Here is a 16,501-nt window from a genome sequence, read left to right on the forward strand (position 1 = left end):
CTTTACACGGTTTATTATACGCTTACCACCACTTCTCTGTGAGATTTAGGCAAGCGTTGAGGATGATGAAAACATCTGCACTTAACATAATGCTGATATCACAGCACATTGCTAATTAGATCCCTCATTTTTAATTCTCAAATGCCAATGCAGATCTCTGTGCAGTACCTTCTGATTTTAAGGGTTCTCCACGGTGCATCTATCTATAACAGATAAGATAAATGCCTCTACTGAAATCTTATTATCTGAAGATGCAGCAAAGCCAAAAATTTTACTTTAGAATTGAGTGTGCATTTCGTAATTCTTTAAATGACTTGAAACCAAAAAAAAATGATATGAAACACTTCAGATCTATAATACTCAGAAAGCAAATCTTGCGCCAAATTTTGAAAATATTACTATACGGATTCACTTGAAGATGTGAAGGGGATATATTTGAGTTATACAGGTGAGCCCAAGGTTTATTTTTGGCCAATTTTAATTGCAAAGAGGACTTGAAAGGAGAGTAATACCATTTACCCTGGTTCCTACGTGACAGCTTATGCTCCCTCTCTCTTCTTTTAGCTTCTGTATCTTGGATGACTCAGTGTTCAAGTACCAGCTGATCAGAACTACCAGCTTAAATCGTGAACTTCAGCTGTGCTGTTATTTCTATGCTGAATCACCTATCAGGATGTCTCCTTTGATTTCTTATACTTTTATGTAATTGAAGCATTTCTCCTTGGCATATCTGTATATTTAACATTTCTGTCTGCATTTAGTGTCCTATAATTGATGGGATAAAAGAGATCAAAAGGCAAAATTCCTGTATGAACTGAGATTTCTCATTTCTCACCTCTACTGGCAGAGGTTCACCACAACGCACACTGTAAACATGCAAAGGGGGCTAAACAACTGCAAATTTCCAAAATTAAGATGTAGCAAAGACTGAAAACAAACCATTTGTAGTATAAATCACATCATTCAATATTTTGTCATCAGACCCTGGAAAGAGAAAGCGATCTGAAGCATGTTATAGGAGCCAAATGAAATTAGCATAACAGCGGTTTTGAAAATCCCACAAGCTCTCAAAACAGATCAGCATCACTCAAAACACAATCTGCACACTAGAACAAAGGCACTGAAATTTGCCATGCAGTTGCCATATTGCCATTACAATGCAGGCATTGTAGTCTCTTTGACTGAACAGCATTTCCAGGAAAATTAAGAAGAAAGATAAAAAGTCACCAACAAACCAAGTGCATATCCAATCCTAACCTACAGCAGTTGAGGGAGGTGATTCCCTCTCCCTCTCTACTCCACTGTCATGATTCTGTCCTCTGGAGTACCCTGTTCAGCTCTGGGGCCTCCAATATGACAGATATAGACCTATGTAGCAGGTCCAGGAGAGGACAACCAAGATGACCAGAGGGCTGCAGCACATCCTCTGCACAGACAAGGTCTTGTTCAACCAGGGAAATCTTATAGCACTCTTCCAGTTTTCAAAGCTGTCCTACAGGAAAGTGCAGGAGGAGCACTTATCAGGAAGCACAGCAATAGAACAAGGGATAAAGGCTTTAAGCTAAAAGAGAAATTAGAGATTACAAAGAAATTTTTCAAAAGGTAGTGAGGCAAAGGCACAGGCTGCCCAGAGAAGCTGTAGGTGCCCCACCCCTGGGGTCCCATAGCAGGAGTTTGGAACTGGGTGGGCTTTAAGGTCCTGTCCAACCCAAGCCACTCTGTGATTCAATGGATTCTGTGTTTGGAACAGGTTAATCCTGCATTAAATGTCATCTTAATTTGGTCAGATTGGAAACAGGTAAGGAATGATTTCTGTTAGGCTACATGTGGATGCACAGTTACTGAATTTCTGTGACAAATGTCCACATTCATTTGGCATACAAATGGATGGTACAAAAATGTAGATTCTGCTCCTTCCTTGGAGACTGCAAATACTAAATCTGAGCATTCTCCTAACAAGCTAACAATAACTGAAGCATTCCTCTCATGACAAGGCTGTCACCATTGCCATTCTTTCTGAAAATACCAGTTAGTCAAGAAAGGTGTGAAAACTATATACTTGCCCTCCAAATATAGAACAGATTTTTTTGCAGTGTGTCCAGCTAGTACCTGCCTGAGACTCAGAAGCTTTAATTTGACCTATGACTTTTGGCAGGCAGTAACATCTCTTGCAGCTGTTGTGAGCTCAGCTGATCCCTCCTCTTGGAGATGAGCTAGCAGGCATCTGAATCTTGCAACAAAGACTCCTGGCCTCCTTCTGCAGCACAGCTGTAACATACACACATATACATCCTCCCTTGTTTCCTTTAATTTCATGCAAAAGTCGTTAGGCCTTGCGATAACTCAATTTCAGCTGCCAGTAGGTTTCAGAAAAATTTCTTTTGAAATCCACTATCAGAAATAGATGCAAGATATTCTCAAGCACTTCAGAAAGTAAGAAAATTAACTTCTACCTATATCAGAAATAAATAAATGTAGCACTGGCTAGAACATTTATATTATCACTTGAGGCTAGGCAGATATTTCATTAAATGAGCTGGAGAACTCATGCCAGTTAATACTTACAGCTTCAAGGCACTCACAGGCTGGTCAACAATTCTGCTCAATTACAAAGCAACCTTAATGAAGCCTCAGTATTGTTTGTTGGTTACTTGAATCTGATCGATATGTGCAGTTCATATGACATGCAGAATGTCTATACCTAACTCAGACTGCTGCTGAAAGACTGACATTATTTAAGTTGGGTTGCAATGAATAGGAGCTTTTCCATGCTTGAGAACAATGTGTTGGATACTATGAGAGTAGCAGAAGATAAATAATGAGTTCAGGTATTTATTTTCTTGATTTATCTGCTTAGCAATGAAATCCTTAGCAAGTTTTGGCACTGACTTCAGCAGGGTTAGGATTTCAGAAGCAGAGGTTACAAATTAATGGCACAGGTAAGTGCATTGCCGTTTATCAGCAAAAACAAGGTAACTTTTCAAAAGGAAAGGGGTTGGAACTTTGTAGGATGGCTATTGATTTTCTCTTTGTAGCACTAAAAAAGAAAAAGAAATAAGGTAGAATGAGGACTTTAGAGGCTTTTAAATTAATAGTAGTTACCTAAAAGTTCAGACATATACATATGAGCTGGCCTCAAAGATGTTTACATACAGAAAATACGGCCTGTGAAAATTCAGTTTAAAGCCCAGTCTAATCCCAGTACCCCCAGCAAAAAGCTACAGGCCATCATATTGATGCTGGAGAATTTCTTTTCCCTGAGAACTTCCTGCAACTATTTTTCAGCTAAGCCGCCTGTGTGCATCTTCAAAGTAGAGAAAGAAAAAGTTATAGACCTCATACATTCTTGCAGTTTCTGTGACACCAGCTCTGCACAGTGTAACATCTTAATGCCAAAAAAAAAAAAAAGAAAGAAAGAAAAAGGAAGGAACACCTTTGCTATAATCTGAGTATACTTAAATGCTGCATATTATTACTTTTAGATAGGGATATTAACATTATTAAAGATGGATTTTATTTTATTTTTTAGCCAACTGAATACTGTGCACTTGACTAACTACCTCACGTATCTCATGCATGCTCAGATCCTGAAAATTCTGCCTGTGCCACCAGGTGGGTGTATGACTGTTGGATAAGAACATGAACATCAAGCTTATTTTCTAATTAACCAAGCCTGCAATCATTCTTTGATTAATGGATGGATTCCAGTTCTGTTGTATTAGACAAGAAGATGCATGAGAAGTTAAACCAAGACCTAGGCCAGTGAAAAGCACAGAATGTGCAGATAGAAAAAATCATCTCCAATCCCACTGAGGTGGGAGGATCTTTGAGGCTTGTGGTGATGATGCCATCCCTGAAGGCATTCAAGGCCAGGCTGGATGTGATTCTGGGAAGCCTGCACATAGCAGGGGAATTGAAACTAAATGATCATTGTGGCCCTTTTCAACTCAGGCTATTCCATGATTCCATGATTAAGTATTGCATTATTTCCAGACAGATGTCTATAACTAGATATGACAATTAACTTGTTAAGAATACTTCATAGAAGAATATCCAGTAATTTTACACTTTGGTTTTCCTCAGTTACAGTTTCCCATCCTCTCAACATATTCCAAGCAATTATCAGAGCTGCTGCATGTGCTGTTCAAAATTGGCACATACCATCTGGAACATGAGGAAACTTCTCCTGAGTTTCTCAAAACAAAATAAAGCTGACAAACTGATAAGGCCACAAGGGAGGATGAAAAATTTTATCTACTGGAAACAAATCTGCAAAACATTACAGTAATTACTGCCTAACTAGAATGAGTTTAAGGTATGAAGCTGCAGTGCATCTGAAAAGCCTTAGATATGCATGCATTTCCAAATTAGGAACTCCCTGATTAGCAAGAAATACTGTGGGGCTATTCTAAACTAAATGAACTTCTCTCACTAGTTAGCCAGTACAACTGATTGGTTGATATCCATCTCTAAGATATCTGCAAATAACTAACAAGCTGTCCACACTTCTGACAACTGCATGCGCACTGGTAACAGAGAGCAAACAACAAGAGACAGGGTCTGAGTTTTTGAGCATGTGGGTGGTCATCTCTTCCTCAGTCAGAAGGGAAGCAGATCACTGAAAGCTGCAGAGCCATCTTTGCTTCACATGGTGATGCAGCTACATCTGGTAGCCCAAGGAACAGCAGCCAGTTAATGCGGAGAAATGTAAAATAATTAAAACTTCTAATTCATTAGGCGTTTAAAAAGTATATGCTTAATACAGAGAGAGAGAGGTTGCTCCGGAAGTAATGCCTCCCCATTTATTTCTATGGAAACACAGTCATCCCCGTTAGCTATGCATTTTCACCAGCAACGAACAACAGCCTGCATTTCATGCTCATAAAAATCTGCACTAGAGGAGATGACCCACTCTTGCTGTGACCACTGCCGAAGTGCACCACTCACCACCTCACTGTGCTCACATCCACTGCTTGGTCTCCATCCATGTTCAGCAAGTGTCAATGAATGTCAGTGGGTGCCATTTTTTCCACATACAGGAATTCAGTTACACACTATTGCTTCACATGCACTTCCACGTCAGACATTGTGGACCAAGATAATAAAATGGGAGGTGTTACTTTTGGAGCACCCCATATACATATTATAAATAGAAACATTCTGCTGTTTTAAGGATGTTGACTGTACACAGCACACAGTGTTACAGGAGGCCCTAGGATCCCACAAGATTACCATGGTAACATTCTTAGTAATAAATCTCCGAGCTGCATCAGGCATTTATTCCTCTTCCATTGACAACATTTTCCCATAAAACCATTTTCAACTATGTTTATTTAAGGTGCTCAACTTCCAGTCTGTTCTTAGCAAGAACTAAATGCAAGCTTAGCGATGAGCATCTACATAAAACCTGTCCTCAACTGGGACATGAAGCACCCTCCAAATTACTTTATTGTAATGAAGGCATGACAACAAAATTGCCATCTAAGCAAAGAGAGAAGCGACTTTTCAGTATCAATCATGTTTGCAAATAAGATATTCTAGAAGTTGTCACAGTGATCTATGCACGGAGTGAGACACAGTTACACCTTCCTTCCTGCTAACATTACTGCCAAAATCTATTGCTTTACATACATACATACATATATATTGCTTTACCATAACTCCTGGTCCACAGACTAATCCAAACATAAAGCTGGCTAGTCAATGCCAAAGCCTACAGCTTTGTGATAAAACTTACCGTTACCTTTAAGTTGGTGAAAAATATTTTTGGACTATGAACATAAAATAAATTGACCAGAAAAGACCAGCTGTAGCCAATATGCTGACTCAGCACAGCATTGCTTGAAAACAAAAATTCTACATGTTAAATAATAAAAAACCCTATTCTAATAATACAGTGCATGCTTCCTGTTTGGTTTTTTTTTTTTTTGTAAGCCTAGTAGCAGAAAGATGGCTATATAAATCAGCCAATGGGAATGAAACCCTTAATTATTGGGGAAAGAACTGAAAGGTCATGCATACTTGAACTGGATAATATCAATTCTTCATTACCAAACATTTTCCTGAACTACCATCCACTAGAAATTATAAATTCAAAAAGAAAAATCATTATACAGTCACATTTATTTATTTATTTATGAATAGTCCAACATAAAGGTTGTCTAGGATATACAAGGATAAAGAGAAGATAATGTCTCTACAGAAAAAGAAAAGAGAAACAAAATTACTTTCTCATGTGGTTTCTTAAAGCAGGAGTTAACAGGACAGGGGAGTGAAAACGATACATGAGTTCCCGGAAGAATCAATATGCACTGGGGGATCCTGCCTGCCTTTGGTGTAGCTCCTTACTTTCCCATACAGTTAAGCTGTTTGCTGGCTTTCTCCAGCTCACTCTTGATTGCATTTAATTGCAATATTCCCTTGTGCTGACAATCTGCATTTAAACAGACGTTCTGGAAGAGGGAGGCTTTTAACTTATTTTACCATGAGAGACAGCATCTTCCATAGGTGCTCTGAAAACCATTTATTTCCTGGTGATAAATGACATGTCCAGCATAGAACCCATCTTCAAGAACAGGTGCTTCAAGACATAGTTTTTATCTCTGCCCATGAAGAACTTCTGCAGAGCATTTGCCATGACATTCCCCAAGCATGGAAAAGTGTTGATTGGTAGTTTTAGACAAGTACAGTGCCTAAAGCTGAGAGACTACCATGACCACCTTCTCTAATCTTTCTTATACACACACTGCCTCAATTTCCCACTGGATGGGCTGAAGTACATGACTGACAAAGAGCTATTCAAGCTCATTCAAATAACAAAGTTTTTTTAAAACAAACAAACAAAACTTGGCTGTCTGGATAACCACTTAAGAAACTGCATCTTAACCACAAGCCTGAAACTGTCTAACTTCCATTGACAACAACCCATACTTGTGATGTTTTTGCCTAAGAAGACATACCCTACCTTGTATCAAGTACAGTTCCCATGTGTATCTAAACAGTGTTAAAACTGTGCCTAGCCAGCTGGTAAGGATATACACACAGAGAGAAGGGCCAAAGGTATTATAGATTACGGACTGCTCTGTGGGAAGACCAAGCTGTTGGCATTCTGTCACATGGAACAGAAATTCAAATTCAAAAAGTGAGTTCAATTTCTTCAAACACTTCTTCTAATAAAATACATATATTGATTCTGAAAGAAGTGTAATATTTGAGTTGGGAAGAAACAAGGTCTGTGCTCCAGTGAAGAACTACTGTCTACAGTTTTACAAGCAGATTAAAATGTTATGTATTCAAACCCAACTGGTCTGGGCTTCAGGTCTCCAAACCTGAAATCCTAAGAAACTAAATATTTACTAAAATGAAATCTTCCTTTAAACTTAGAATTTTAAGACCTTTTCAGGAGAGCAAAAAATTTCTTAAACATTTTTGTTGAAAGTCCATTTAACTCCTAAAGTAAAAACATTTTGATGGGAAAAAAAATCCTGGTCAGTTTTTCTAGCACCCAGCCACAGAAACTTAATACTCCCTGCAAAAACAAGAAGGAGCAGGAGCTGCTTCTTATGTGGAGGGGATTATAATTCAGTCTTGTAAGAGTTCATGAAAAAGACTTAGGAGAATTCAGCACAAAGCCACTGCATGCATGGCAAACGTGTTGTCTTCTTGGCAGCCTTCCATTGATAAACAGCACTGCCACACTTCTGACTGCTGGTGTCCCAATCCTCCAGCTGACCCTGAGCAGCAGACAGCAAGTAGTCTGCAGTCACTCTTTAAAGCCGGGGCCAGCTGCAAAGCAGAAGCAACTGAAAGCACATAATCCTGCTCTGCTTTCCTTTACAGCCTTTGGCTATTTGTGTCAATCCGGGGAGGCGGGGGGGTGGGGCTGGGAGGTTGGTAAAAAGGTAAGGTAAAAAGTTAGCTAACTATATACATATATGTGTGTGTATACATATATATAAAGGAAGAAGAAAAAGAAATAAAAAATAATTGAGTAGATGAAGGATTGATTGAAATTGAAGAAATTAAAGAAATCATACAAAAACAAAGCAAAAAAATGAAGAGGATTGAAGGAAAATTGAAGCACGTGAGAAAGATTACAAAGATATTATATGTAGACATAAGTGATTTTACTCAGCTCCTCAAATTTTGGAGTAAAGAGTCTTGAAACAGTATTTAGTAAAGGTACTGATTTCAGGGACAGCCAGATGGTGCTTCTAACACACGGACACACAAAGAGCGATAAGAGACCTGGCACAGAGATTACACAATCTTGCAAAAGCTGCCTCACTCAAAGAACATGATGCTGGCAGGTAAAATTAGGAGACGGCAAAAGCATTATAAGAGCTTAAAAAGGCACAAGAGGGAAAAGCACATCCCCTACAAGCATAAGAAGCAATCATGAATGAGACTACAGCCTCAGACAGTTCTGTCTGAAATATTTATATATATATTTTTGGAGTATGAACATACATACCCAGAAACATGGGGGAAGACTTGATGTTCTGTAAGACAGAGATTGCTGACAGGCCAAAGGAAAAGCAGAAATACATGTCCTTCTTTTAACAGAAAAGACTGAAATGAAACACTAGCATTTTAGGCAGCTTTGCAAGATGTAAAACCATAGTGATCTTTATCAGATACTGATACAGAACTCTTGCATAAGTGGAAAATCCACAGCATCTTCTATAGCAAGTCTTGTAAGCCACAAAGCTTTGATCATGAGGCTTTCGAATTAATCTGCTATATGACAGTAACAACTAGGTGCAAAAGCTGAAGAGCTTCACATACCAATTTAAAAGAAAGAATAGACCCATAAATCTTATCGTACTGCGACCCACAACACCACAACAGTTACTAAACTGATGTCTATATATTTTACAGTAATCTCGGGGTGAGACATGGATTCATCTTCAGTTAACATATACCTGCTAGGCTCTCAAGCTCAGTCTTAGTGCTGCTGTGTAATACCAAACACAGAGAATACAATATAGCAGTCACTGTGCTGGAAATGCGTATTTTGACTAGGGCTGAAAGATCAAGCAGTAAATAGAAGAGCATGGTTTAACAATGTGTGAGTTATAAAAGATGGAAGCTGCAGATTGATGTGATACCTAATTCCCTTTAAAATACAGCATTATCTGGTGAGATATTAATATAATGACTTAAAAAAAAAAAAAAAAAGAGATGCTTTTTTTTTAGGAGAGATGTGAACAGTAAAAGGCAAATCAGGCAAATCAGTGAGCATATTAAAAGGGAGGAAGACCAAGGATAGGAATCAAATTATGAGGAAAAATAGTATCTTGTACCATTAAGCCTTTGTTCAGGAAGAAAAGATGATGTTTCTCAGATAAATACATCAGTAGCAAGGAGGTGATTTGGTAGAAAAGGATAAAGAGAACTGCTGTGTTATGGAGTACTGGTACCACTGCCTGCCATGCTAAACAGTGCTGTCTCTATGCTCGTCCCTCAGTCTGAATTCACTGGCTAGATGGTCTCAGACTGCAAACTGACACAGTACCCAGTGCTGTGGTCCTCTCTCATGATAAAAGCTTCAAGACACGAATGATTATAAATGCCTTTTGAAAAAGCTATGTCTCATTAAGTGAGTAACACAACAGAGTATTCACCAACTAATCTTATTCTGCATTTTCTTTGTAGGAACTGTGTTCTTGTGAAAATGGAATCCTTCTACCCAGGTTTAAGAAGCATATAAGATGTAATCAAACCAGGAATTGATGGAGTTATGTGGTTGGAAGTTATGTTTCCATGATTTGGAATTTAAAGGGCCAATATTTTTCCTTCAATTTCGTCCCAAGCTGAAAATAGTTTTGTTTGTTTGTTTTTTGAAGTTTAAACAAATGGGTTACCTTTCCAAGTTAAGCTGGGAATACCACATACACAAATACTGCTGAGCATCAAATTTGAGATCAAAACTCTGATAGGCTCTTAGGTCTAGCAGTGTAATTGAATATCACTATGATTATATTGTCAGAAGTAAATGAACAGGCACTTCATTTTATTGATGTTATTTATTAGGCAGTCTCGAGAAGGAAAAGGAACTATTATCTGAAAAAGCTACTTTGTCTTTAAGTAGCAGTGGTGCTAGCTTTTCATACTCCCATGTAAAACAGGAGTTAAACTAACAGGCTAATCTTTTCATCTCCTCCTTCAGTTCCCCTCAGTTCAGTTTTCTAAGGTTTATCCCAAGTGGTTTACTGAAGAGGATCCAAAATACAAATAAAGCCCTTGTTAAGCTTCTCTTGTAAATAAATAAATAAATACACAGCTGCACGGTCTTACTGTTTCACAGGCAAACTAATCTTCACAACCTTTCTCAGCATACTAGAAAAGGTGTAAGAAGAGGTGTATTCACATATCCATTTTTGAACTGAACGTCATTATTTCTACCAGGATGATAATTTCACCTAAGTCAGTGATTTTTGAGCTTTCAGTACAGGAGAGATGTGGACCTGTTGGAGTGCATCCAGAGAAGGGACACAAAAATGATTCAAAAGATGGAACACCTCCCTCTGAGGACAGACTGAGAGAGCTGGGACTGTTCAGTCTGGAGAAGAGACCAGCACCACTGGAATATGTTGGCCAGAGGAGCGGTGAATGACCCATCCTCAGAGATGGCTCTGGGCAATCTGACACAGAGCTGTAGGTGCCCCTGTTCATCTCAGGAGAGTTTGACCAGATGGCCTTTAAGGGTCTCTTCCAACTCAAATGATTTTATGGTTCTATGAAATGAGGAGATAATTGGGCACTAGTGAAGTTTTCAGTTGCATGCCACTGTGCAATCAAGACACAGCAGAGTAAACCTGCCTGAACATAACTAGTTACAAAATATCTCCTCTTTCCTGATACACTTGCCACATACTTCCCTGAAGCTGTGCTGGATAATAGATCAAGTTGGCTCTGAACCTTACCCCATAGCTGCTATGCCTCAACTTTTAAAAAGTCATATCAGGAATGAGAATGAAATATTATTGCAAAATAGAGTATTGCTATTTAATAACCTCCTACATTTCACTTCTTGTCTCAGCACTATACAACTGCTCACATAAGCTGCATTTGGTTCTGATGCATTCCAAGACTTCTTTAGCAACACAGTAAGCAAAAAGCACCGTGTCAGTAATAGATGGCAATACTGCAGTCCTGCATCAGTAACGTGACAGATTACATGGGCTACTCGAACTGTTCCATATCCGATTTCTATGAGTCAATGATTGTATTGTTTTTTCACTTTTTCAAAGCAGTCATCAAGTGACCGGTACTCAAGTGCAACTGAAAGGGCAGAAGTGGGGCTTGTCTTGAAATGAATGCTGTTTCTGTGCAGGTTTGCTATGCAGAAGTTATTGGGAAGCAGAGATTTCATTGGGCTTCATAAAGACCTGACTCTTCATCAGCTTGGCTTGTGGTGCAAGACAACAGAGGTCACTTGAAACTCAGCAATCTCATGACAATGCACTATGAGTTCCATCAACTAGCTGTAGCAAAAGAATGGGTTCTTTCAGCTCCCTTGCTTACATGAGAAGATTAGAAAACATTTGCTTCTCTAAGCAGGAAAAGACACTCTTAAAGAGAGAACACTGAAATAACTGTAGATTTATCTCCCTGTTTGCTCCAATTGGCCACATACCCTGTGAGGTATCATGGAAGGTGACAGCACAGAAATGTATCATCACGAATTAGCAAGCTTTAACAGAGGCAATACATCAGCCACAGACTGCCACAGTATCCTAATAATCCAACTTGATGAGTGCCATCTTAAAGTCAAAATACCTAATGAACGTGATAAATTGTCACTTTATCAAGACCAAAACCGGGGACAATAGACCAAAAGGAGATGCTCCAGATTAACAGTGGTTATAATCAATGTTGATACAGATTCATTCCTAAGAAAAATTTGCTTCTTGCCATGTCACTTCACTGCAGAAAGCTAAAGACAGCAATTGTACGAGAGCAAGACAATCTCTTTCCTCAACTGGCCAGCAGTGCTGGGTCTGACACATCCCAGGCTATGGCTGGCCCTTTTGTCTGCCAAAGCACACTGGTGACTCATTTTTCAACTTGCCATCGCCCAGAACTCCCAGATTCCTTTCCACAGGGCTGCTCTCAAGCCTTGTGTCCTCCAGTCTGTACACAGATCTAGGGTTACCCCATTCCAGAAGCTGAATCCAGCACTTGTTCTTGTTAAACTTCATGTGCTCAGGGACTGCCCAGCCCTCTAATTTATCTCTTTGTGTGGCCTCTCTATGCTCAAGAGAGCCAAGAGCTCCTCCTAATTCAGCACTGGTCCAGCACTGAACCTTTGCAGAACTAGCAGGCAGAAGTGAGACTCACTAGCAAAACTCAGTGGGACAGCTCATTGTCATGCTGCTGAGTCTAGCCACTGTTATAAATCTCTGATTCTGATAATTATCTAGAACCAAAATTTACAATAACTGTAGAAAGCCAAGCTTACATGACAGACCCAGGTGCTCTTCTTTGTTCCTATGGCTGGCAGCACACCTCAGCCATGCCCTGATTTCATGACTGACAGACATCAGTGCATCTCTGAGATGCATATTCCTTCTCCACTAAGTCACTTCTACTTGGGATAAATCCTGGGTGCCTGAGCAGAGGAAAATTACAGCAGTGCCTGGAAGCCTCAAATCTCTAACCCTCATTCATACCTATCCACAAATGAATTCAATGTGAATACTATCAGCATATTTTTCTTATTAGAACATAACCAAAGTTTAGAAAACAATTATTTTAGGAAAGGAGTAAATGAGGTACTCACAATATTGAAAAATGTCTGTAAAGAGAAATCTTCAACTTCAGCATTTAATTTGCACATCAGTATAAGTCCTACAGAGGAGTCCCAATCAAAGGTACTAACAACACATGCCAAAAATATGTAAAAAGCAAGACTACTTATTGATCAGGGAAAAAAACTCTGAGTACAAGCAAGGAAATTGTTAATGAAGTAAATGGGCAAGGATCAAGAATGGTTCAGTGTGGAGGGATCCACCTGGTTTTGCAGTGGGATAGCCATGCCTTCCTCATGCCATCTGGTGCACATATGCTGCACTTCAGGCCCAAAGAGGAAGGGGAGAAGTCAGAACCATCTCAGACCACACAGGAGATTCATGCCTCAAAGATACAGCTGCCAGTTGCTGCCAGTATGTACATGCCATTACAAAAAGCAGCTGGGCATCTGCCTCTCATTGAAAACAGACTGTCATACAGGCAGCATACAAGGAAAAAATTCTATGGCATGCACTGGAAAAGCAGAATAGAGAGAACACAACTACTCGACTCACATTTGCTTGTGGTGCAAAGTACTTAAGATACAATTTAGTTCAAATAATAACCATATCAATTTTGTGAGATAGTCCAATGCACTCCAGAATTCAACCTGGTTGTTACATATGGTATCGATCAATAGAGATTTGACTTCTACCCACATATGAATTCTGCACAAGTCACACAGCTACATGCCACCCTAGCACCATATCATGGATAGTCAGCCTACAATCCCTTAAAAGCAAATGAGAACTGAAGAGAGGGAAGTTCCCATCTTGAATTATCTTTGGAAACATCTGCTAAGACAGGGAGTGAGAATATTTCCAGTTAATAGTAAGTTATTAGGTGTAGACACAGTTGATAGAGACTTTTAGAACCTACATAACAGCTTATCAAAAAAAAAAAAAAAAGCCAATCTGAGGCCTGGATAACATTATGGATGAAGGAAAAGGAACATCGCCTCTCTGTTATTAAAGAAATTGATATAGGAGAAACAAAATGCATCTGAAGCAGAAATTCTAGATGATTTTGTGCCTCCTCTTGTTAAAACCTGCTTAGTCAAAAAGCAAACACTGCTGGACTCCAAGCTCCTATACTGCACGTCAAGCCAATAAAAATAAAGATATCAATTCACGAATGCTATAGATTATGATACGGAGGATAAGTGCATTCTAGCATGAGAATCACAGAGCTCTTCTTTCCCTGTGAACACAAATGTCACAACTTTACCTCATTCTTCTGAATGCATGTAGTGACCCAAGAAGAGGTTCCAAGAAAGCAAAGGCTTTAAAAACAATGAATAAACTGGCTCCAATAGAACACTTGCTTTGTTCCATCTGGTGCACAGAACAAATGCTGGAAAGCTGCATCTCAAGATTTGCACAGCAGGCTTTCAAATAATACCATCTTGGTTTCCATTTGAGGGGGTGGGAGGGCTTGGTGTGAAGGGATAACTATGAGCAATGTTTTGAACTGAAAAGTATCTTACTGCAGTTTCCTACCGACTTTAAGATCAGGATATACCATTTTAGCAAAGATTCATTGTAACTGAAAACAGCAGTGAAGTTAATCTTTGGCAGGAAATACAGAATAGTAACAGGTTAACATGGTCAAGAGAGGGAGTGAAGCATAGCAGTAGATCTGAAGAACTAAGAGCAGCAGTGAGAGAAACAGAACCTCAAGAAGGAAATATAACGGTAAAAGAAAGAAGGCAAAGCACACAAAAGACAAAGATGTACATGAGGGAAAAGAGGCATCTGTCTCAGGAGGACCAGCAGTTCCTTCATGAGGGCAGGAGCCACACTGTTATTCAACAATACATAACATTTTCTGTATAGGAGTTTATTAAAGCTTCTAAGAAACTTCAAACAAATTTGCAGAAGGACAAAAGAGGGGGGAAAAAAAAAGATTTATATATTTCTTTTGACTTCTAAATTGCTTTTTAGGTCATATTTCACACACACCCCGTGTCCCTCCTTTCCTTCCCCCCCAGCAAGTATTTTCCAGGATGGAATTTTCTTCTTCCCACTCCAGAATCTGGCGTGGGCAGAGCACTGCAGATGCTGCTCAACTCAGAAACCAAGAACCTGATTCATTCTTCCCTCGAATGCTGCACTATCATTTAGGCTAGGACCAAGCAAACAACAAAGTAAGTAGGAAAGATAATTGCATACAGCTGATACATTCACTTTGCCTGAGCATCACGGTAGTACAAAAGGAAGAGTAAAGGTAAACTCAACTCTGGATCTCCACTAGTCTGTCCAGTATTAATTAAATAATTATTTTTCCTTCTGTTCCAGCAGACTTTAGCTCTGAAATTACTGAGTCTTACCCTATGCAGAGTGCAGGTTCTTTCTAAGTTACAATCAGCAATCTGTATTTCAACTTCAGAGAATAAGAGCCCTTAAAACAAAGACAGGCTTACACGGTCAGCAAAGCCCTTGAGTCTGATCATGTTCAACAAGTCTACATCATACTCTGCAGCGCCCATTTCAGCCTCCACAACTGTGCAACTCCTGGGTATCAATTCGTACTCAAAGAAGGATTCTTAGAATAAGCTGCAAGTGGTCATATGATATCAAAGAAGCTGCCCCCAAGATAAGCGATAACAGTGACTGAATTTTTGAAAGCAGAGGCTGCTTTCAGTAAGAAAAATCCCTTGCTTACTTCATTTTAGACTGGAAAATAAACAAAAGCTCTACCATTTAAAAGGTTAGATATTTTTTACTCCCACTGCTCCTTAATAAAACACCATTTGTATGGAGCGCACGCCTTAAAAACAGGCAAACTATTAATTGATCCAACATGTTGGCAGCTTTAGAGAAACTTACTGGACATACATAAGCAATACATTTTAAGTTTCAAAACAGCCCGAGATTTACTTGAAGGGTGCATAAGCATGCCAAGGTCCTACTCTGTTATACTGCTTAGTAAATAATCTGTCATACTTAAAGTACGAAGGAGTGTCATCTGGACAGCTACTAAACTACGTGCAGTTTATAAAGCACAGCTGTAAGAAGCTCAGGTGGTCTGGAGTTTCTTGTCTTACAAAAACAATGGAAAATAAGAATAAAAACCTTCTGCAGGCTCCATCAAAGAAACAGGATTGTGTCCAACTAATCTCTTAAGGAGATGGCACAAGGGGTTCCAAAGGCACCGCTTTTGCATCAGCACTAACATAATGCTCGCAAGGCAACACATTGTTTTCCAACACATCCATGCTAGCTACTTTAATGAGAGACTTGAAAAATCCCATTAGAATAATATCCTGTTTTGCAGCCTCTCTATGTTTCAGTTTACCCACAACTCAGCTAAGATTCAACTGGTATGAAACAGCTGGGCATGATTAGTTACTGGATGCAAAACACACAGAGATTTCATAATAGGTGGCATTTTAGTCCCCACAGAACAAGCTGGTGGTATAAAAGAGCAGTGACTCCTGGCAGAAAACACTGCCCCTAAATAGAAGTCTGCTGAGCTGCTTTAAAAACTATTTTCTTTTTTCTTTTTTTTCCCCTCCCAGATCAAACATTGTTACAAACACAGAGAGGTTGTTTGCAGGAATAACCAGCGGTTTTTGTGCTGTTCCTGAAAAATGGATTTCTGCTCTGTTAGGCAACAAGAGCTTTCGGAGCCAAGCAGCCGTGTGCTGGCACTGCAAACAGAAGCTCCATCTGAGGGTTCTCCTGGAGAGTGAAGCCCCACAGAT

General features: G+C 39.3%; 1 protein-coding gene across 1 annotated transcript in view; it reads right to left on the reverse strand.

Annotated features, from left to right (window-relative positions):
- The window catches only part of RNF150 (ring finger protein 150), a 118,745-nt gene that overhangs the window by 101,176 nt on the left and 1,068 nt on the right, over positions 1-16,501 (reverse strand). The gene's annotated exons all lie outside the window — the stretch shown is intronic.

Source organism: Coturnix japonica, chromosome 4, assembly GCF_001577835.2.
Source record: "Coturnix japonica isolate 7356 chromosome 4, Coturnix japonica 2.1, whole genome shotgun sequence".
Taxonomy (NCBI): domain Eukaryota; kingdom Metazoa; phylum Chordata; class Aves; order Galliformes; family Phasianidae; genus Coturnix; species Coturnix japonica.